The 24825-nt window shown below is 47.6% G+C and overlaps 1 protein-coding gene across 1 annotated transcript in view; it reads left to right on the top strand.

The window, feature by feature from the left end:
• The window catches only part of LOC126545304 (neuropeptide F receptor-like), a 439066-nt gene that overhangs the window by 237246 nt on the left and 176995 nt on the right, over positions 1-24825 (top strand). Inside the window, exon 4 of the mRNA XM_055061360.2 lies at positions 20337-20499. The gene's annotated coding sequence lies outside the window, so the exon portion shown is untranslated. The remainder of the gene's footprint in view (positions 1-20336; positions 20500-24825) is intronic.

Below are 24825 nucleotides of genomic sequence, written 5' to 3'. Positions count from 1 at the left end.
TACTGTGTTCCCGGCGATGTGAAATGAAGATGCGCAACTTGGGAGAATAGTTTGCTAGACCCTGCAGGCATTTGCTGCTTAAAGCTGTCTGGAAATTGGCTTCATCCTGCGAGGTATTTTTTTTCTTATTAATAGTTAATATATCCAAATTTCTAGACACTTGTATTAACTTTCTACTGAACAGCAGCTGACGACACCAGCGCGTGGTTACCAAGTCGATTCCTGTCATAGTCACGTCATGAAAAATCACAGAAAATCACCAACCAAGCTAGACTAAAAAAAAAAAAAGATGTTTTGGTTATAGGACTTCTGTGTTCGTATGTTTTCCGTAACATGATGCAGTTGGAAATCATAACGAGAAAATGTGCATTGTTCCCATTACGTGTCTTTCTTAGTATTTTTTTCTGCAGTACAAAGAATAGAATAAAGAATAAGATACGCGTTTTGAGCTGTCCAGCGAATGAGACATTTTTCTGCACACTATAGTTTTAGTGTAATATTGCAATTTTAATGTGCACAGTTGCTGAATAAGAACGGCACTGTGTGCGCACCTGCATGATTTCGCAGCTGCTAAAGCTTAATCGAAATTGACATTAGAAGCTAAACACTCTCGCGAGATAACTTTCAATGATTAGATATATATATTAACTTTCCTTCGTCCCCAAGTGAAATATATATATATATATATATAAAGTAAATTTAATAAAACAATTTTCTATTTATTATCTATTAAAAAAGCTTGGTAATATTAATGATTTCTTGCCGCTTTCTGAAAAAGCTATTAAGCATAATTTTCGCATTGCAATAATCAACGCATATTGTTTGTCGTTTCTATTTTTTTTCGTTATATGGACTCCCATTGTTCCGGTTGTACAATAAGCTTCCAGAGCCTGTACTATTTGCATCTTGCTATTGGGCATGTTATTGCTATTGGTATTGATAGTCGCATTTTGCTTGTCACTGCTTATTTGTATACTACACATAGTTAAATGAATTCAATTGAACTGAAGTTTCTGAAGCTGAATGGAAGTTTTGTGCACAAACAAGATCAAATAGAATTGCGCGGACACCAGCACAGGAAGAAATGAGCAACAAGAGTAAAGTCACGCCTCAACGCAACGTGCGTTCGGGCAAGTCTACTCGGAAATATACAAACCAAGATATGTGCTTAAAAAGGCTTGTCTCTATTTAGAAAAATTAAATAGAACGCGAAAATGAAAAAAACCTCGCATAATGACGCATGCAGTTCAGGCAACGGTTACAACAGCGAACAGAAAGTGAAGCTTTTGTTTCATGCATCTCAAGCATGGTTCGGCGCCTTTTGGAGCGGCTTTCATGTGCCCAGTATACCGAAAGTGTCGCTTATGGTCATCGAACAACGCCGTGACATGTCACACGTTCGGCCTCACGTTCACTCCCGGCTGAAGTGTCTGGTTTCCTCTTTCCTTTGTTCCTATCTTCAAGTTGTTAGGCAATCCGCGTGGACGGTACCTTCATGCGAGAAGAGCTACAGTGAAAAGAATGTACAGGAACTCGTGAAACGCACCAACGAGCAGCGTTCATCCTTTACTGCGCTCGCGGCACCCTCGTAGGCACTCTCGATCCCTGCATGCACACGTTCGTCCCCAAGTGAATGCGCCAGTGACGTGCATTGTGTTCTGCGCTGACTGGTTGAACGAAGTTGGTACAGCTGCCTTGCGGCAAGCCGTTGCGACAGGAGTTAGCCAAGCGCACGCCTGCGTTGTCCAGAGGCACATGACAACTGCGAAGCACGTGGGTGCGATTTCAAAACTCCGATACCGTCCGTCGCGCTGTGTCAGTCTCAATGTTTAGCAGCAGTATTCTACCTTCTTGCGATCGGTTTTTCACTTGTAAAAGCTGCTACTGCAAGTTTGTAGTTACAAATACGAAGTATAACTTTGCTCATTTTCTGCACACTTTCTTCGCTGCACGCCTCAGAATGCTGTGATACAGGTTAGACCGGAATCCCTTAACACACATCTGACAGAGCTAATTACTACGTGCCAGACCGTTTATGTATAACTCAGCCATTTAAAACATGCGTTGAAAACCCAGGAATTTCACTGCGGCCTCTGTCAGCAATATTTATGCGATGGTCTCGTTCACTGCCTCTGTGACATACTCATGCCTCTTTTCTAAAGCGTCATATTTATTCCCCGTCGACTGAGCATTTTGATCATTTATTGATTAAGCATTGAATTTTGGTTTTGATCATTGAGCACCCCTGATCGCGATGGCGTTGGTCATTTCTTTCTGACATTTTTTCCCGCTTTCTCGCTTCAAATAAAGAATGAATCTAGGCCTCACTAATCTATCTTTATACTTTATCCTACCTAACACCCTTGTCGGTTACGCAGCAAGTCCGACCGCCTCATTGATGAGGTTCGTGCTCTTACCGAAGCAGCTAGGAATTGAGGGCCAAGGGTTAACTACGAGGTCAATGAGTCGTTGCCGAATACTGCATTAAGGTAGTCAATTCCTACTCTGGCGATTGTCTTCATGTCGCTCATTGAGCATTCACAGTGTAGTTACACCGGACTAGTGCGGTCCCACAAGCTGACGAGAGTTTCTTTTTTTTTTAAGCGTCGGAATCGGGGGCTACTTACGATAACAGCTTGGAAATGGATTCGAACCAGACACGTTAAGTGCAGGAATTAGATTCACTACTTCCACTCCGCGCCACACCTTATAAGCTAACAAAAGAAGATACAAAAATGGACACGTGAACTGCATGCATACCAAGTACCTGTTTTAGAACCACGAGCATATAGAGACATAGGCCCGTTTTCATCTAGAACTATCGCTATCCAGAAAGCGGGAGAAGACGAGGGCTGTTTAGAATTCACTTTGAGCACTCATTTTGTCCGGAAAAATAAAGGGCTGAAACTGTTTGCGAGAGGCGAAATTATGCAAGCGGCGAACACAGTATTTCACATGCCCCATTTTGGGGCTCTCGATTGTTATCGGTCGAACGTCGGCTGGCTTCCTTGGCGCGCTTTTTGCATGTCGATTCGTGAATGGAACATGTGCTTGGCATCGATTAAATGTGAGCCCGTCGTCCTGAAAGTGTCTTCACTACCATCTGGGCCAAATCTAGTTGTGCTCATCCAAATGCGCGCACGCGCACTGTTTACACTCATCATGATACACGGAACGAAACGGAGATTTGATGTGTACGGTTTTCGCCTGATGGTTCACTCATAATATATACCAGATGTCACGACTCGACATGGTCTGCGACAGCGTTTCTTGTCACTGAATCGGCACTTCTTTTCGAGACGATGGAAGTAAAATAACTTCAGCAAAAGGCATAGCAGATATGACGATACTTGCACGCAACTCGGAAATTTTATTACATTATATGTGTATATACACCGGCTGAAGGCGGCATATTTAAGAAACGAAAGCGGCAAAGCAAAATGCATCGAAAAGCACCAGGCAGAGACTAGATAGAATTTGAACGAGCGAAAAGTGCGCATCGTCTCAGGGCAGCCAAGATATTTTCGTTCTATATCCAGGATGCAGCGTCGGCAGTATATAGGATACAGGCCAACCCGCGTACCAAATGCCGGAATAACTTGAGAATGCAATGCTGTTGCACACTTTTTTTTGGGGGGGGGGGGAGGGGGAGGCTGCGAGGGGGGGGGGGGGGGAGGGCTCACGCGGAGATGCGAGTGACAGATGCAGCCTTCGCGGTTTTGCCAAATTTTGCTTTTGGCGTTTTTACATCTCCGCCCGTCAGCGCCGCACATCCTGCCTCCTCACGTCCGGGGTGCAATCTTGAGCTGTCAGCTTTCCGTCGTCTATATTTCCCGTGCAGCCGATTCATACGAATTTGCCGGCTCTGGCTGGCATTGACTTTTATTTCGGTGCTTGGCGGACTTAGCAATATAAAAAAATGACAAAAAAGCCTTACGTAGTGCATGCCGCGCGTGAATCCCGAGTCTTCGTTACTGTAGTCATACGCGTCTTCGTGGATTTAGGCAGGCGCGTGGCTGCCGCAAGCAGCACCTATACGGACGCCGGTGCACTTACACTCACAAGGTGCGGGTGACACGGCTTCTATGACTTTTTTGTTTGTTCCTTCTAAAGTGGAATGAATGAATTTTGTTTACAAGGAGCTTAAACAGAGTGTTACAAGGAGAGGCGGGGGAGGTGTTGGTACCTGGAAGGCGGGGGAGGTGTTGGTACCTGGAAGCAGCACAAGTGCATTCCCTGAAGGCTTCTCTCGACTTATAGGTTCCCCGTTGTTACAGCGCCTCTTAAGCCTGCTCAGCGTGGATGGATCCCTGCGCGCGAAAATGCGACTTGCTCGTCGTACGCGCTGGGCCGTCGCTGCGCGCGAGGCCCTTGTGTGCAAGGCCTGCACTGAGACGACCAGTGCCACTGAGGCTACCGCTGCTCGCTTAGGACGGCGAAGTGAACGTTGATGAAACCAGAGAAGCCCTATGGATAAGGGTAATAATAATAATAATATTTGGGGTTTTACGTGCCAAAACCACTTTCTGATTATGAGGCACGCCGTAGTGGAGGACTCCGGAAATTTCGACCACCTGGGGTTCTTTAACGTGCACCTAAATCTAAGCACACGGGTGTTTTCGCATTTCGCCCCCATCGAAATGCGGCCGCCGTGGCCGGGATTCGATCCCGCGACCTCGTGCTCAGCAGCCCAACACCATAGCCACTGAGCAACCACGGCGGGTATGGATAAGGGTAGTAGTTAAAAGTCGTTAAGTATGGCTAGGCCAAAATTCAAGAGTAGTTGGCCGTTGTACCCAATGACGACACACACACACACACACGCACACGCACACGCACACGCACACACACACACACACACACACACACACACACACACACACACACACACACACACACACACACACACACACACACACACACACACACGCACACGCACACGCACACGCACACGCACGCACACGCACACGCACACGCACATGCACACGCACACGCACACGCACATGCACATGCACACGCACATGCACACGCGCGCACGCACGCACACATACACACACACAACTATTTTCATAGTAACTACAGAACAGTGAGACACATGGTAAAATGGAATCTGCCGCCACATGTATGAAAGGACATCGTTAACATTAAATCAAAGAAAGCATGCTATGATGCAAACATGAATATTTCTTACTTTTCTTGAGAACTTGTCCACTCCCACTCGGAGAGAGAGGGTTGCTTGCCATTTTTTCTGTGTATAAGAACTTCAATATGCTGTCCTCATTTTTAAAGAAAGGATAATTGAGAACCCTAACTCATTCCCAACATGTGTGCACATGAGTAAGTTTTGCTGCAGAATGATCTGCTTTGTAATTGTGGCCATCATCCGATCAACTTCGGCCTTAGGGCTGCCATTTTCCTGTTTACGGCGAAGCTGTATACCTCTACCGTAGAAGGAAATTTTCGTGTCGTTGGCGTGGTAAGCAAAAAATTACGCAGATCCCACGCACTGCGGGAATAGACGTAAGCGTAGCTTTCTGTGCTGGATACTTTGATTGACGATATTTAGCGGTGATGTTGACGGCTAAAGCTTAATTTCGTCAACTTCTTGGCTTACACGAGGGTGGTGAGTTGATGTTAAACGTTACCTTGCGTGCACCACTGCTGTTTGTCTGCGTAGTACACAGAACACACAGGAAGAGGTGTTTGCTTGAGGCGTTGTTGTGCGCCATATTTTATAATCTCTGAGAGGGTTGAGCGTTGTCATTGCCTTACATGGCATATGGCATTGTGGCAGAAGTATTAAACTTGGATTATGGAGCTGTACGTGCCAAACCCACACTCGGATTATGAGGCACGCCATAGTGGTGGATTCCGGATTACTTTTGACACCACGATGTGCGGTGTCCCAAAATCTAAGTGCACGTGCGTTTTCTATTTCGCGCCCGTAGAAATGCGGCTGCCGCGATTGTGATCAAATCCACGACCTCTAGCAATGCCATAGCCGCAAAGCTAAGGCGGCGGGCACAGAAGAGTTGCTTTGACGGTTGACCACATCTGTAGTGTCTCCTGGACCCTGCGGTGCGCTTTAATTAATGCGGCTCCGCTTCTGCACGCCCTGCGTAAGTTGCCCGTTTCACATGATTGCATGGCGCTTATTTTTCAGAAATAGCAGCAACGTACTGTACCGTACCTTGAACTTAAGATTATCCTGTGTCCCCGCAACCGCGGTCTTATTATTAGTGGGGTTTCCTTGCCTTCTCACGTCACCTCCCCGCCTCACTTGTATGGGAGCTGCCTCTTCTCCCTCTCCTTCTCCTCTCTACAGTCCTATCTGCGTCCCCTCTGGCCTCGCACGTTAGAAGGAAGGGAAGCGCTGCAGATTCTGCAATGCTTCTTAGGGGAGTCACAGATAATTACAGCTTTAAAGCGGCTAATCTGGCGACGGCCAGAGAGCTCCAGAGGGTATTGTGCACATTCGACGCGGTGGGGTGAGAACGTGTTTCTCCCATCGCCTTTCCTCTCTTACTCACGCCTGTCATCTATATACACGCTCTGAACCACCCCCCGACGCGTTGTGCGTGACAGCAGCAGCCCACAGCAGCCCACAGCAGCCCACAGCAGCCCACAGCAGCCCACAGCAGCCCACAGCAGCCCACAGCAGCCCACAGCAGCCCACAGCAGCCCACAGCAGCCCACAGCAGCCCACAGCAGCCCACAGCAGCCCACGGCAGCCCACGGCAGCCCACAGCAGCCCACGGCAGCCCACGGCAGCCCACGGCAGCCCACGGCAGCCCACGGCAGCCCACGGCAGCCCACGGCAGCCCACGGCAGCCGTGGGAAGCAGAAAGAAGTGACAAAGAAATCTTCGCTTTCAAACACCCGATACGTGGGCCGATCCTGAAGATATTGCAATGCCGGGCCAACCCGCGGCAAAGGTGAAGCAGGCGTCAAGCACTGCCCATACGTGTGCCGACCCCGAAGCTAGTGCAATGCCGCGCCGACCCACGGCGGAGGTAGCAGTTCGCCATTAAGGGGTCACATACATAGCATCACTGGTCATCCTTCTTCACAGAGTGGAAGGAGAGTTTTTTTTATGCTCACTCAATGGTCAAGCTGACAGTCTAATTGATGTTGGCGAAGCAAAGAAAGCGTAGACAGAAAACTGATGTGCCTCATACCCTGCAGAATGAACTTGTATATTATATGTACCATGTGTTTCTTACGTATATAGCGTTACTGTGAAAACGTTGCATGATAAGTCCTGGTGCTTGTATAAAAAGTTTATTTGATATGCAGTCTTGTACCCTGTATGTTGTAAGCTAGACCCATTCAAGAGCTAAGGAGCGGCAGGCGCCTTAAACGGTGCGTCAACCATCTCCTTAGATCCTATCAATATAATAAATGCGAAGTTGCGGGCTTGAACATTGGTTTCCATTTTTCCTACTGCTTTCATCTATGAGATTTGGATTTTTGTCGTCTTTATTTTGAAGAAGGCATTTTAGAAATGCCCCCATTGCCTTTAGTTCTGGCGGGGTGTGCGGATTTGTTGTCTGTATTTCGGGTGGGCGGTCCCCTTGGAGGTCTGGTCTATCTTCGTCGTAGACAAGTAACATTGGCTTATCCCACCAAAAGCAAACACCTGACGAGGGAGCATCCAACCTTCTAATGTGGCTGGGTGGAATTCCCGCTATGTTCTGTCCACGATGAAATTACGGATCCCATATTTCAGCTTTTGTAGTAGCTTGTTGAAGGCATGTTAGGCCCATCCATCCATTTGTCTCGTTACCAAAGAAAAAAATGTCTGTTGTGCTGTGTGAAGGCGGCTGCAGTCATCTTACATCTCGTTCCAAACGTGATGAACACAAATAGCGAGGCGAAACGCTTTTGTTTTCTCTCTTTCTTTTTTTATTGACGTGCCATGGCTACTGTTGATCGGTACCATAAGTTTCGCTTTGAGCAAATCTCCATACCTCAGGACTCACCGGGAAGAAATATAAATAAAAACATGAAATGACTTGGTAGGAGGAAGCAGGGATGGAGTTCCCGCATTGGGAGCTAATCACCACGGCGGCAGCTCTGAATTAATCCACGAAGATTTTGCGGAACTTCTCGTCTTGTCCCTTGTTTCTTCTCGCTTTGCTTCGCAGCCGAATTGAACCCCGTGTAAACTAGCGGGAAGCGCGAACATACTGACAAAAAGCTGACAAAAACAGCGAAAAGCTACCCCAGACAGCAAATCCACCGACAAACCCACACCAAAGCAAGACCTTCCATGAAAGAAATATACACGCCGCCTCCCACCTCGCTAATTCTTATTTTCCCCGCGTCATTCCACACCATTTGTGGGCGACAAGGAGTGTCGTGTGTACGAAAAGAGATCTGAAGCCACCGCACTGCCGCCCAATCACAGTTGCGGGGGCCCTGAACTGATCCTCTCGGCTTTTCTCGCATCGCCGAGCCCCTCCAACGACTTCGCCTGGCATCGCAGACGAGCAGGTGAGCTAAATCAAGGCGAGGCGAGCGGCGAGGAGAAAACAGTGCGAAGACGAACGGACATCAACAACGCCTCAGACGGAAGAACTCCGTTGGCTGGATGCAAGTGGCGAACGAAAATTTTGATCAAGAAGGAAAGGCAGAATATCTCCGCGTTTTCTTGTTCCACGTATCATTATTCCCCCGCATTTCTCTTCGTTCGTAAGACTGAAAAAATATCTAGTTACATTTGTAACCGACGCAGAAGCTGCCCATGTGAAACAAGCATATATATATATATATATATATATATATATATATATATATATATATATATATATATATATATATATATATATATATATATATATATATCATATCATATCATGAGAAGCCAACAAACATTGACACCAAGGACAACATAGGGAAATTACTTGGGCTTAAAGGAATGAAGAAACGATAAATTAATGGAAATTAAAGTGGCTGAAAAAACAACTTGCCGCAGGTGGGAACCGAACCCACAACCTTCGCATTTCGGGTGCGATGCTCTACCAATTGAGCATCGCACTCTCCGCACTCCCGCACTCCCTCCACTCTCCGCCGCGTTGGTTTGCGCGTTCCATTAAGAATTTAACGATGTGAACGCATGGGTCGCTATCCAATTTAAATATGCAAACAGCGCGCGACAAAAGCGCTCACACGTGGGTGCGTTTCTTAGAAAAAGAAGTAGGAGAATTTGCAAATTACCCAGAAGGGTGTTGTCAGGGAAGCAAAAATTTACAGCCATTTTCTTTCTTTGTCGTTTTCCTCTGTGCTTCTTTCTTAATACACGACTATTTTCCGGTCGGTTCCTGCCAGTGTCTGCCTATTTGTACTGTCGGCTTTCACACGACTATGAGTTCGCAAATCCTCGCATTTCCGATGGCAAGTGTATCACGCCTCCACTCGGCTCCTTTAATTGCGTGTTAACCGAATCTCCGTGCCGACAGTTCCTGCAGATGACAGGAGGCGCGAATTCCCGCGTCATGCAGGGAAACCGTTCAAGATGAGTGTGATAGCGACATACCAAGCCTATCATGTCGTACTATTTTTCGTTTTCTTCCTCTCAACGTTGTCCTTATAGTCGGGGTGATGCAAAAAAGGCTGAATAGGCCTTAATCGAAACGTCTGCGATGGTTAAAGGCTGATTTTAAATTTTTTCCATTTTATACTCTCTTTTATCATGGTCGCCTGATCAAGGCACGGCGCCTGCATTAGAGGTTCACGCCTTTGCGACGGCGACTAATATCTTCGCTCGAAATTTTCGAGCGTGTTGTAAAGTCGGATCCTGTTCGACCTTTCTGAAGCATGACGCAAGAGCACAAAATTGACTGGTGTTTATAGCTAGCTTCTGAGGGCTGTGCAAAACCTTTTTGGTGAGTCATTCGCACATTTTAACGAAGACCCCGTACTTAAAGCCTAGCCAGAAACGGGTCATTAGCCGAACAGCCCATTATACGGTTTCCGAGCCTAGACGCGGAGGTGATCATGCGGACTTTTCTCTCCTTTTATTTTTTCAAGGTATTAGAAGTGCATTCGTCTGCGACCATTATCGCTTAATTTGTTTGGGAAGCAGCATTTTATGATATTACATCGCCTTTAAGTTTGTACCATTGCGGCCCCACATTGTGTGTGTGCGTGTGCATGCGTGCGTGCGCGTGCGTGCGTGTGCGCGTGCGTGTGCGCGCGTGCGTGCGTGCGTGTGTGCGTGCGTGCGTGGGGGGGAGGAGTTGACAAGGCCAAGCATTGCGCACGTGTTTAAGACTTCCTCGCTATGCTTCCACACAGCTTCAACAATCGTGCTCGCCAAAGATCATCCCATCCAAAGATACGTTGTTGTGGATTGTCTCAGGATGCATATCCTTCACCTTTCCCGCGTCCCCAATAATCACTTGGTGTTCTTGCCATCGCAGAGACCTCGTGCAATGTTTTCTGAAGTTATGATTACTCATACAGATTGTCTTTCATTAGGATACATACTAGCAGCAAGGCCTTCATTGCCCTTCTGGTGTCGAAGACAGCCTCAGGTGCGCCTACGTATTCCGGGTGTAAAGAAGGCAAATCACCCAAAAGTAACTCCGAGGTGCCGTTGATTATATTAATAACCAACCGGCTAATCGGTGGGCTATATTCTGCGATTAGAAGGCGGCCTTACAATGTCTTCTGGCATTTCTTCGTCGCGGGTCATGTGAAGAACTCGTGTCGGAGATACGAGAAACGCACCATCACATGATCGCGAAAGGACACGACGTCGTGTTTCAGTGGCTGCCTGGCCATTGCGGTATCTCCGGCAACGACCTCACTGATGAAGCTGCTAGAAAAGCACACGAAGGAGCAACCCTTGTTTCAATACCTTTATCTCGGACCGACGCAGCCCAACACTTAGGCAAGCTAGCGCACTCTTTGACATTGGAGAAGTGGCACACACCTGAATTCACTCAACATCGCTTGCATTCCCTCGATCGCTCTATGCAACTGCGGCTGTTACCAGGTCTTCCGCGAAATGGGGAAACAGTGCTGTGCCGCTTACGTTTGGGCGTCACATTCACCAATGCTTATGCATTTCTGATTGGAATGGCTGATAGCGCCGAGTGCAATGTCTGCGGTGTCGAGGAAACCATAGAACACCTACTGTACTACTGCCTATCTTTTGAAAATGAAAGGCAAGACCTCTGCACAGCTCTCAATCAGCTAGATGGAAAGCCGTTCACCTTGAACAAGATCTTGGGACCATTGCCTCGCATATCGCAGCTACAAAAGGCCACAAAAGCGCTGCTGCGATATTTGAAAGCGATCGGATTGAGTCAGCGTCTGTGATCCGGACTGAGTGACCGACTGATATCTCCAGTGGGCTTTCTCTTCTTTTAATCTTTCCGTCCCCCTTTCCCTTTTCCCAGTGTAGGGTAGCCAACCGGGCTCAGTCCTGGTTAACCTCCCTACCTTTCATTTATCATTTTCTCTCTCTCTCTCGAAACAGGTGACGCTGCTGTTAATCAATGAGACATACGGGAAACGAATACAGATCTATACCGATGGTTCAGTCTCACGTATACCAGCTGTTCAGGTGCCGTTGTCATTCCGGCTACGAAAACCACAATGAACTTTAAACTGTCACACATAACATCAACGGCGGCAGAGCTTGCTGCCCTGCGTGCTGCTGCCAAATACCTCCTGCAAGAGGCACATCAGAAATGGGTCATCTTCTGCGACTCTAAGGCAGCACTTTAGAGTCTGCATTTTGCCCTATATCATAAAACTCGTAAGCAGCTGATATGTGAAATAAGAGAAGACCACCATCAAGCTATCGCTAAAGGGTATGAATTATATTCCAGTGGCTACCTGGACATACTGGTATTACTGGTAACGACCTCATCGACGAAGGTGCCTGGTCTGCCCATCTGGAAGCCCGACCAGTTCCAATCCCTTTATCCAGAACCGACGCTGCAAGAAAGCTTCATATCGTGGCTAATGCTATGACACACAAATACTGGCCTTCTCCCAAACTCCCGAAGCGTCATCTGCATAAGCTTGATCCATCCTTTGAGCTACAAATGTCATCAGAAATTTCCCGCTCTGAGGCGACGGTATTGTGCCGCCTCTGGCTCGGGGTGGCATTTACGAAGGCCTACTCGTTCCACATTGGATTGGGGTATACGCCCACGTGCGACTCTTGCGGAACCATAGAAACGATAGAACACATCCTATCTCTCTGTCCCTAGTATGACGTCGAGCATGAAGCTCTCCGGACAGCACTGAACCAGCTAGACTCTAGACCATTTTCAGAAATGAAGATCATTGGACTATAGCCGTACGCGTCGATGGCACAGAAAGCCACGAAAGCGTTGTTGAAAAACCTCAAGTCGACAAGTCTTGGCAACCGTGTGTAGACTCGGTGCGAACCTTCGATGTACGCGAAACTGTGCTCTCTCTATCTCCTCTCTCTCTCTTCTTCCCCATACCCCTTCCTCCAGTGCAGGGTAGCAAACCGGACGTGCGTCTGGTTAATCTCCCTGCCTTTCTTCTCTTCTGTTGCCCTCTCCACGCTTGTACTTTGCCCAATTTGCCCACAAATAAACGTTATCAGCCCCTCCCCCCTCTCCATACACACATACGTCCACATAACGACCGTTTAGTGAGAACGTAGTCTGCAATAATGAAACCAATGCGCTCAAAATGCGGTTTACGCACGATGTCTGTCAACAACACTACCCCTCCCCCCTCCCTTTCCTCTTTTAGAGCGAATCTGTTAGCCTCTTGTTGATGGGGATTCTTTCGCGACGCGTCCTCGCGGGAAAATCTTCTTCAGCGATTAAAAAAAAAAAAAAAGAGAAACCTCCAGTGATTTAAGCGAAAGTGCATACATTCTTTGGTATCACGCATACAGCACAGCATTCATTTCAATAAAGAACAAGCGCAAAACAAGCACCCAACAACCATACTAAGGCGCCGCTGATAACAATGCGAAGCACGCAGCGCTCCCCGCATACGTTTCCCAGTAAAGATTACTGTTGCGCAGGATTACTGCTGCGTCCACTGCAGCTTGCAACGTGGGGAGTAACGTCACTAGCCTTTCGTATCTAAGAGAACCAGCCTAGCCACTGATTTCATTGTTGTTGCAGCTCCGCTATGGGTAGGCAATGCATAGTTAGGACTCCCGAGGATCAGTGTGAATACGAGGGGTGGTAAAGGGAAAAGAAACGTCCAGAGGCGGCGTGCTGCCAAAATTACCATTATTCCCATTGCTAGCATTGCTCTAAGCTACAATTGCTACCATTGCTCCAAAGCAATAGAGCGTTGCGTATAGCCCACTCAGCAGTTTTAGTGGTGGTTTTCAACAGCTGCGCTGGACATGGTGAGTACATTCTTTATTAGAGCGTCTCTCGGAGCTCTAGTCTAGCTTTCTGACGAGGAGGCCAGTCCGTCAATTGAAATCCTATTCCTCTTGTAGCTTGCGATTGTGGTGTAGTCAAGAATTTCTGCGCCTCGAACCGGATATATATATATATATATATATATATATATATATATATATATATATATATATATATATATATATATCGCCAAGAAAACAACGCCAGTTGAGGGAAAATGTAGCCCGGCCCATAACTGAGCGTCGTAAGCATAAGAAGCGATGGCAACAAAATCTCGGGGCATCTCTCCCCTCTCACAGATATCGATCGGCGATATGCGAAAGCACCGATTTTCCCCCATTCTCCTTTCGCTTGGAAGCCGTGTGCATGCATCCTGCTGTGATTTCTGTTGCACGCGGGAGGCTGTTGGGAAATGCGCCACAATACAGCCCGCCGAAGCATTCGCTGCCATGCACGAAGCTCTTGTCGCCTGGTGCTCGAAGATGGCTGAGCAGTTCCATTGCCGCTTTCATTAAAGCAGCAGCAAATACAGAGAGCTACTGAAAACTTAATAATTTGTTTAGAGAACTTTGACAAGGTAAAGAAAGGGCCGAATTAGAGTATAGGTCATTTGCGATGGCGCGCAGCAGAGGTAGTGCGTCGAGCTATACACCAGATGATTTCAATGTGAGGAATACAAATCACGCATTCTTATAGGCTAAATTGTTAAGCAAGGACGCCCATTCTTCTATTTGCAGTCTGTAAGCGTGTTTTTCGAACCTTTCTTCCCACTTTTCAATGGCCTGTAGGGTTATTGCTTATATACTGAAACGCAACGCATGCAAAGGCGAGCATGCGAGCAAGATTGGGTGTGATTAGTGCGCAAATTATCGAGATGACAACCGCGTACTTGACATTGGTGGTATGACATAAAAGCGAGCGCAGGAAGAAATCTGTGCAGAGAAGATAGTAGGAACGAGATGCGAATGATTTCTAAGCTTCTTTTTTCTTTTTTTAGAGCGCAGCTTGTAGGCGCTCGTTCCTGTGGCGAGCGTCGGCGTCGTCCCTCGGCATCCTTGTAAGCGCAGCGAAGGATGAAGGAGCGAACGCGGAGCGCGGATGAAACACAGTGATAACGAAGAGAGTGCGAGGAGGAAAGCGGAAGAGGAAGGTGCAGCGGATCCATGAGGCGGAAAGTGGAGGAGGAGGGCATAGCGAAAGCGTGAGAAGAAAAGCGTAGTGTCGCGCAAGTCGGGCTTTGCGGCGACGATGGCTACAAGATGGTGTCGTAGCAGCACACGTCGTCTGTTTACCGTTGACTCCACCGATATCATACATGGAAACAAAGCGCTACATGAGCGGAAGTCTGTCTGCGGCAGCTGTTGGGAACCGCGCCCACGCAATACCCACGCGCTGCCTCTCGCGATCTCCCAATTAGCGAGGCAGTCGCGCTACACTTCGCTCCGTTTGCAACGTGCAGCACAAGACAGATTGTCCACTCCAGCCAATATATCGCGAAATGAAAACACGTATAGAACTGCGCTCAAATTTCGCATTAGGGAGTATCGTAATCGTCGGTGAATTTTTTTGATACACGATCTGGCGTTCGGACGAATTGTTACCTTGCACGTATCCCAACCAGATTTCTGTCCGATGACCAATTCCTTTAGGGTTCCGTGAGACTATGAGGTAACATGCCCTGTGTGCTTAGTTGTCTTTGAAGGTAACAAGAGTAATATAGATGCAGTATTGCTAGTCGTATAGAACTTCATTGCATAAAATAAACGGCCCATGTTCTTTTTTCTTTTTTCATGCGCTAGGTGTTATTTTTCTGTTCGCTTGTGTTTTTATTTGTTGACTGATTTTTCTCGTCCAAAAGCTTTGCTTGGACATCCAAGCCACTTTAGTGGATGGCTTCTGAATGTTATTATTTTGCCACCTGAAGTTCCCTCATGTGCACCGAATTCTCACAACGCTAGCACTTCCGCACGTACCCCCCACAACCGGAAATCGAAGCGACAACCTGTTGCTCGTCAGGGTCCGTATTGTATTCCTGCATTATTTTCATAGTGACGAAATCCTCCATTGACGCTCCCAACGAACCAGAACTTATACTTGTTGACGTCGATGGCGTCCCTTTGACGGCGTTGATACTGGAGCCTAGGTATCCATAATGAGTGCTAATCTCCGTCGTCTGAGGAAGATTCTCATGCCTGCTACTACACGAGCTGTACGCGTCACCGATGGCAGCACTGTTGCCGTCACTGTATGATGCCATCATCATCATCATAATATTTTAAAGCGAAAGCTTTACTGGCCGCGAACTTGCGATTTGGCGCGTGGCAGTGTTCCGAGAAGACACATGACGTCACAACGCGCGCCTCGCCTCGCCGCGGATATTTCTCTCTCTCTCTAGCTCCCTAGTCACTACTGCGCGTGTGCGCCACTAGTAGCACCGAGCCACAGGTGTTCCGCCGCTGCGCAGCGTCGCGCCTATCCTCCGCCGCCGTTTGGTATGACGTCACACCGCGTTCCTCGTCGTTGCGCTCGCCTCCGCTAGCTTCGCCAGCTGCGTCGCATGCCTGATAACACGTCGGAGGATTGAAAAGGAGAGCTCGCGTGCGCCGCAACCACAGTGGAGGTAGCAGTATGGACGGCAACAATTCTGATAAGCAGGAGGAGGCCTGTAATCGACATCGGAACGAGATGAAGAGGAAACGAATCGCCCAGGAAACAGACGAACAGCGCGCCGAACGACTGGCTAAACGTCGCAACATAGCTAGACAACCAGACTAACCTGGACTTTAAATTAAGATTAACCATGGCTAACCATACTTTGCCTTAGCTTTCGCTACGTATATCCTGGCATAGCCGAGCTATACCACTGTCAATTTTTATGTCCACTGCAGGACGACGGCCTCTCCCTGCGATCTCCAATTACTCCTGTCCTGCGCCAACCGATTCCAACTAGCGCCTGCGAATTTCTTAATTTCATCACCCCACCTAGTCTTCTGCCGTCCTCGACTGCACTTCCTTTCTCTTGACACGCATTCTGTAACCCTGATGGTCCACCGGTTATCTAACCTACGCATTACATGACCTGCCCAGCTCAATTTCTTTCTCTTAATGTCAATTAGAATATCGGCAATCCCTGTTTGCTCTCTGATCCACCACCACTCTCTTCCTGTCTCTTAATCTTACACCTAACATTTTTCGTTCCGTCGCTCTTTGCGCGATCTTTAACTTGTTTTCGAGCTTCTTTGTCAATTTCCAAGTTTCTGCCCCATATGTCAGCACCGGTAGAGTGCATTGATTGTACACCTTTCTTTTTAATGATAATGGTAAGCTTCCAGTCAGGATCTGACAATGTCTCCCGAATGCGCTCCAACCCATTTTTATTCTTCTGTAAATTTCGTTCTCATGATCAGAGTCCTCTGTGAGTAATTGACCTCGGTAAACGTATTCCTTCACATACTCTAGAGGCTGACTGGCGATCCTGAACTCTTGTTTTCTTGTCTGGCTGTTGATCATTACCTTTGTCTTCTGCATATTGATCTTCAACCCGACTCTTATACTTTCTCTGTTCAGGTCCGCAATCATTTGTTGTAACTCGTCTGCAGCATTGCTGAACAGGACAATGTCATCTGCAAATCTAAGGTTGCTGAGATATTCGCCGTTGATCCTTCCAGTTCTTTGGGCCCCTTGAAGGCGGTAGGCAGTTCGTAGAAAAGGCCGCTAGTTTTGCAAGCGTTATGTCTCCACCATCGACTGGTAGCCCATCTTCTCCTGCCGCTTTTCCCCGTTTGACGTCTTACAAATCCCGTGTAACTTCGTCGCTATTTATAGAAGGAGCCTCTCTAACCTGTTCATCACTACCTTGAATGGAGGTATCGTTTCTGCTTTTGGTACCGTACAGGTCAGTATAGAATTCTTCCGTTGCTTTTACTATATCTTCGAGATTGCTGATTACCCTGTCTTTCAATGCATACATCTTGGTTGGTCCGATGCATAGTTTCCTTCTCACTGTTTTCAGGCTGCGCCCATTTGTATACTGTAATATGTACTGCCTTTCTATGTATCGACGGCCGCCACGTTCCAGTTCTTTTTAGAGTGTTGACCAATTGGTCAACATAATATCTAATGACCTTATCCTCGGACTAGACTTTCTTACGGCGCATACCACTCCGATCGACTGTTCTGCCGGTGCTCTTTGCCTCGAACTTCCTCTTCTCCCACATATTCGTGCCAAACTCACGAACAACTTTAGTACGACCACCTTCGTCCGCCTGCCGGCTAAAGCATTTCAGATATTTTCAGATATCTGTGGATGAAAAGGGCCAAGAGAAGACCGCATTCGTCACCGCTGATGGTCCATAACAATTCAGAGTTGCGCCATTCAGTTTATGAAACGCCCCAGCAACGTTCGAACGTATCATGGAATCTTTGCTTCAAGGGTTCAAATGGTCAACGTGCGTTTGCTACCGAGACGACGTTCTTGCATTTTCATCTGCATTTGAGACACACCTTTAGCGCCCATCAGCTATTCTTCAAGTCTTCCGCAAGGCTGGGCTCCAATTGAATTAATCGAAGTGACACTTCGCTCGCCAACAGATTACAGTGCTGGGCCACTTCGTCGACGCGTCCAGAATCCAACCAGACCCGGAGGAAATTCGTGCTCTCACATCATTTCCTGGACCCCAGTCTGTCAAAGACGTCCGAAGTTTTGTAGGACTATGCTCCTACTTCTGATGGTTGGTGAAAACATTCGCAGAGATTGCCCGACCACTTACCGATCTTCAGAAGAAGGATGTACCGTTTACGGGGGGCCCCGCTCGAGCTGCCTCGTTTGCCCACCTCACTACCATTCTCACCACGCTACCTATACTGGCCCACTTTGGCCCGTCCTCTTCCACAGAGGTCCGTACCCATGCTAGTGGTCACGGGATCACAGCCGCCTTAGCCCAACGCCAACGGGGCCAAATCGTGTAATTGCCTACGCTAGCCGCCTCCTCAGAGCAGCGGAGGGCAACTATTCGATTACAGAGCGTAAATTACTAGCTCTCGTCGGAGCGGTTTCCAAATTCCACTCGTATTTGTATGGCACGCACTTCTCTGTAATCACGGACCATCACGCGCTCTGCCGACTTTTGTCACTAAACGGGTCCTACTGGCCGGCTTGGGCACTGGCTTCTGCGGCTACAAGAACGACAGCGCAAGGCTAATTGCTCTGTACATCGTCAAAAATTCGAGCACACTGTTGCAGCCGTGCTACAACAATGGAATAAATTATTCTTAAAAATGGGCATGCCGTATGCGCCCCATGTAAACACGTAGGACGAAGCAGACGATACATCGCGCAATCCCCACTCCCCATGGTTCAGTCAGTGCCCGACAGGCGGCGACTCGGCTTAATCTCTCGCGGCCAATAAGATCGAATTTAAAATTAATGGGTTTACCCGCGTACTCGAGACTAAGAATCCAAGGCAAGGTGCCTGGGAAAAAAGAATAAAAAAAGCCATTTTCTTTATCACTGTCAAGATAAACAAGGTTTCCTTGAGGATATTTCGAAAGAAAGAAAGAAAGACAATTGCTGAGAAAAGAAACAGTGGTGTGAACATTGCGATACGGTGGCGGCCCCTCACTTTAGGAAGCGTTACGTGTGCTTCCTCTCTTGCTAGCCAACGCTCGAAAGCAGCTAGTCGTGACCCTCTCAACGGTGCGACCTTTGCTCTGGCGAACGAGGTCTAGGTGCGCATGCGTGTTCTTAGCGTGTCGCTTCCGTATAGAATTGAACACGCAGCGGAACACGATGGTACGTATTCAAGCGCGCATTCGACATTCCTCAGGTGTCCTGGCTTGCAACAACTCTTCTGGAGAAACGCCAAGGAAACGCGTCCGTGCTGACCCCGGCTTGAAGACGTGACGCGAAGCCCAACCATTGTCTCTCGGTTGTCCAAGGGCACGACGTATTTTGTCAGTGTTCCTCGTGTCAGTAGGCGTCAGCTGGCGCAGATAGCGGAGCGAATGGCTTCCGGAGCGCGCTCACGTGCGGGCTTTGCATGTGTGATGAGCGCAGAGGCGGCCTGGCGGCCGCTCCTCTCAACGCCGGTTTCCGACGCGCTTCCCAGAAAACTTGACGGAAAAACTACACCCATTCGCCTCACAAGCCACAGTGAATACTGGTATATACTGGTAACTATATATACGGCTACCAGAGCATAGTATATAGTTTCTTTTGCCCTCTGTATTAAATAAATACAACAGTAACTCAAGATTCGCTCGGTGTAAATCAAAGAAGGACTTATTTGTTATGTGTGATGCCACCGTCGTTTATGTGTTTATTGTAGGATCCAGCGTAATCGCTCGTGTTCGCATGCCTTCCATAAAGCACTAAACAATGCTCGTCGCGCACACACTCAGATTACACAAGGTTCGGTGACAACAGACGGTGGATAGAACATTCGAGAACCATCCGATACATGCAGGCACGTCCTGTGCCGAGCGGAGAAAGATAAACAAGAACCGGAGAAAGATAAACAAGCACACGTGTGAATATTTTTGTTTCATCAGTTCAGCGGCGTAGCAATTTTATGTGTTTATACGTTTTATACGGCAAATCAGTTCGAACTGTATGCTAGAAGGCATTTTCCTTACATCTCTCTTTTATAGACTATATAAGGGAAGTGCTATAGTTCTCTGTTCTTGCACCGTTTTATTTTTTTTTTTTGAAAATGACTGTCCCTCGTGTGGTAGAAAGCTGATTAACAGCTGTAAATATTCACTTTAACTAACAGCACCCTTTCGCTCATGTAACAAGTTAACATTCTGGAGAAATCGCCACGTATTTGTTGCGGCCATTTCCAGTGCCAATGAAAATAAGACCAACTTCATTTGTTTACCCTCTTTACCGCCTACTGTGTTCTGTTAAACATTAAAGAGAATCAAACTCTGCGTCTTCTTCTTGTCTTTCCCTAGTGATCTGGACATCGATCTTGCTGAGCGTCCAGACAGTCGCTCGACTCCGGCACGCCTCTGCAAGTCGTCAAGCGCCAACCGCTGCTGAGTACGCGCCGTCCACCCGCAGTTTCACTGAGCTTCCGCTGCCGCCAATCGCCACCTCGAAGACTCACCTAAAGAGGTACGCTGCCTGGCACATAATTTATCCTTTGTTATTTCGGCCCGTCTTTTGTTATCTGCACTTCATTTAAGTGTGCCGTTGTGTGTGATGAAAACGTACGCGTGAGTAATCAACACCAGCTTGATAAGAGAATATCAAGGCGGTGTTGATACGAAGCAAAGCAACGTGAAGTTTGTACGCGTCACCAGAGATTATTTTTTCTTTGTCAAGTGTTATTTGCGAGGACAGCGTTATCCGAGTAGAGCCGAAACACAGCCACAAAGTCAGCTTACAAAGCTACGGCTCCGCCCAATATTGAACATAGTGACTATTTAACGCTTAGCTAAATTTAGGAGCTGTAGGATTACAACTCGAACGTGATCGAGGCAATATAGTGGCGGCTGTCGTGTGACATAACAAAGTCTCAGTAAGGCAGAAAAACGCATTTTTAGCCCAAGGCATAGGCACAAGTGTGGTTTTCTTCTGTCCACTGCTTATCACCATGGTTTTTCAGTGTCCTATGAAACCTGTGGTCATATTGTCTCTTCACGCAGTGATAAACTATATCTAGAAAACTGAGAGCGCGACAGCAAAAGCCGAATATCGGGACGCAAGCGTGATTCTCCGCTCTGTTTAATGAAGCGTGGTTGCTGATCAAGTTAACAAAGTAACCGAATCTGAATCTGGTGCCCTCAAATACAAGGTCTTTTATGTAGACGACATTTTACGCGAAGACGCCTCATGTAATGCAAATTTTGCATGCATAAAGTGTGCTGAGGGCCAGTAAGTGAGTCAAGAAAGCGTTGATTTTGTTAGTCGTGACGGCAGCGGAAGCCTTCAACCACTCTTTAACGTGATTAATGATTATCAATCCACAGCACGTTCACAAAGCAGTAACACGGTCACCGTGGCCTTCAAACAATTTTCCTGTAACGCATTAAGTCAAAGGCATCTCAACAATTTTCTTTCTGATATAAGTGATCCTCACGCAGACCACGAATGCTGCATGCGGTCAGTGCGCAAAACAAATGGCGCATTGATCACGTGTGTTGCGCTCCACGAGCCTATGCGCTTCTTTTTTGAGCTCCTGCCATTGCTTCTGGAGAGCAGGGTCGGTATTCACGAAATGTTCTTACGCTATAGAATTATCGTAAGGGCTCATTTCCCCTACCATGATGCTAAGCATAACATTCACGAAGGAGGCCGGCCAATGGCAAATAGCCCTTACGAACGAAAATCTTATCGGAACGCGGGCGACACGGCCAGGAATTCAACCCGCGACCTCACACTTAGCCGCACGGGCCGCCTGAGCTTAGCCGTAGGTCTGTAAGAACGGCGGCTGGAGCTAAATGCTCCACAGCAGTCTATATTCCTGCAAACTTGAGTAAGGACCCAATTTTATTTTATTTCATAATACCCCTAAAGGCCCCCGAAGGGGTATTACATAGGGGGAACGAAGGGTTAGTGTTATTTTTTTTTAGAAGCTCATTTGTTATGTGTCGGCCGGCCAGAAGACTCATTTCTTTCCTCGTGTACTATAGCAACAACAACAAAGAACGCGATTGGCTGCCGGGCTCATACGAACGCAGAGCAAAAGCTCTTATTGTGTCACATGCAGAAATAATGGTTCCGGCGGTCGTGCCCTCTCCTTGATGTTTACGCCCGGCTGCTTTCCATTCGCGCTTCCGTCACCATCAGACCGTGGGCGCACTACGCCGGGTGCGTCGGTCATTCCGACTCATCCCAGGGTGCCATGCTACTCACGGCCGCGGCTTCCCCGTGTCCATTATCGTGCCCATTTTGTTTATTTCCCCCTCTCGAACTTGCGGCGCTGGTTTATCGGTTTTGTGCCGAACGCCATCGAGAGCGCTCCGAATCGTCAATTCGCGACTGAACTCTGCCTGCATGCAACTATGGCGTAGCATATATATGCGTATAAACCCCGCACTCGCTTCTGTGCTATCAGCCCGAGGGCGCGTCTCACGGGATGCTATTATCACTGAACGGACAACAGAGGCGACAGCCAACTATGTTCACTCTGCTATTCATGCGACAATGCGAACACGAGCTCCTCCTGACAAGCGCCGCGGGGTGTATGTTTAGCCATCGCTTTCGCCAGGGCTTTCGCCAAACACGGGGGAAAAAAATAGAATGTATAGAAAGATGGCGCGAGCTCTCTGAAACGCACGAAAACTAAAGCACAAGAGAGTCGACAGTTGCAACTTTCTGCCCCCCTTTTTTTTTCCCAGTTTGCAGAATAAGGTTTGGTCATTTGTATTTCTACATATGGAAACTGTTCATCAATTTCCCGCGGGCGTTCGTGGCTGCCAGCGGGGCACGCTCTCTCTTATTCACTGGCAGCGCGCCTATGGCTTCCTTCACTTTTGCACTCGTACGCTGGCATTGATTATTAATGTGGAACGCTGCACTCTGCGGCGAGCACGTCAACGCGTACGCACACGTCCCATGCTTTGGTGATTGCTAATTGACGTGCTTTCAAGACGGATAAAGGTCCGAGCGAAGCTCTCAAGGAGGATAAAGAGAGTGTCGGTGTACGCCATAGTAACCTCGTGTCTTTGCCGCAAAAGGCTGTATGCCGTTTTTGAAAGACTTATCGACTATAACTTTGAAGGCAGAGCAGGGTAATAAGTTAGACTTCCTGAATTGGCTGACTATAATAGGTGGCCGGGAGACGATATTATACATAAGAAACTCTGGGGCAAAGTATTTCGGTGGGCATGAGTGGAAATGCAAGCCTCAATTGTCACTCAATTATCTGTAGCGTTCATGGTCGGCTGTAAAAACCGCCATGGCTTACAATTTTTCTTTCGAACAATATGAATCGCCGTTCGTTCATTGTTTGCTGAGGTCCACGATCTAAACTGCACACAGCTGGCTCACCTTTCGAGATTCCTGCAAAACGAAAATAAAAATTTATGTCGGAACGGAGGTGGGTTACCCTTCGCAGGCACGCCGTATCTCGAGATTGCATAGTATATTTCTGTAGAACAGCATGGCGCTCAATCTGCGCTGGGACGTAAACAATGCAATGAAGTTGCTGCGTGGCCGCAGTGAATGCATTCCAACGATCCATTGGAAAGGGAGACATCGTAGTACCGAATTTGTAAGATAGGTGTAACACCTTTCTGCCAGAGTGGGAGCGTTGACCTGGGCAGTGCAGTCATAAAGGGGCGCCGCTTTTAGGAGGGCGTAGGCGCACTTCTGGCGAGCTTACGTGATGGACGCAGAAACGAGCCACTGCCTGGACCAGCCAGAAGATGCAGTGTTTACAGCGGAGCGTCGATATAGGCACATCGGTGGTTAGACCGTGGATGGCGAAGTCGGTATCGCTAGACCAGGGGCTCACATCTGCACTGCAGTGAACGAGGCTTAAATGGCTAGGGTAAAGTAGCAAATTTCAGCGTCAATACTCATCGGAATGAATAAGATTTTTTAGCGAAGCTCCTGCAGGTATTTACTGATTTAATATTCAGTTTCGCGTGCAGCCTACCACTCAGATCATATCCGGAAACGCTTGATCGTCAGGCAACAAAATATACTAAAGTGAAAAAAAAAATATTCTGCAGCACTTACCGAGTCGGGGCTGAAACCGAGGGCATTTGACACCAAAACCGATACTCTGCTGAGGAACCTATAGGAGCTCATCATGGCGAGTCTCCGGACGAGCTACTTCCCTTTGCAAAAGCACAGGCACGTGTTAGAAGAGATTAACGTCCTGGTAGCTAGGTGAATATATGAATCAACAATGGCAATCTCAGTGGTATTGAGAAAAGCAGTGAGATAACGGTCAAGGGCGAAAAAACCAATTCGGCTGAAATTTTCGTCGCCGTTCCAAAGATGGAGAATGACATCGATATCCACAAGCGACAGTCATATCGTGTTTGCATATAATTATACTTCCACGTGGAGCTTTGGCACTACAGAATGTCAATAAGGTCCTCATTAGAGAGAGTTGTTAACAAAATTTTGATTTTAATATTCCGCGCAACCTCGACAAACAGGAGGAAGGTTTTTTTTAATTATTATTACTATATTCCCTTCCTTAAATAGCAGTCAACGCTGTGGAGGCTAGAGAGACTTCTTGCAGTGGCTTCGTTTGTACTTGGATATAGTTCAATGTTTCTTGACCGCAATTGGGCGCAACTGTTTCTTTTTTAATATAGGCTCAGTATTGAAGGAAACAAGTTCTAATCTCCAGAAACAAACACACTCTGGCATGCGACGGCTAATGCGCCGTTTTAGATCATTTTATTTTTGTCGTCTTTTCGGGTTTTTTTGTTTGCGACCCGTCGCGAGGAGCCCCACGTGCATACTCGCGCGAGTGAA

Source organism: Dermacentor andersoni, chromosome 1 (assembly GCF_023375885.2).
Source record: "Dermacentor andersoni chromosome 1, qqDerAnde1_hic_scaffold, whole genome shotgun sequence".
Taxonomy (NCBI): Eukaryota; Metazoa; Arthropoda; class Arachnida; order Ixodida; family Ixodidae; genus Dermacentor; species Dermacentor andersoni.
This window is presented reverse-complemented; position numbering and strand designations above follow the sequence as displayed.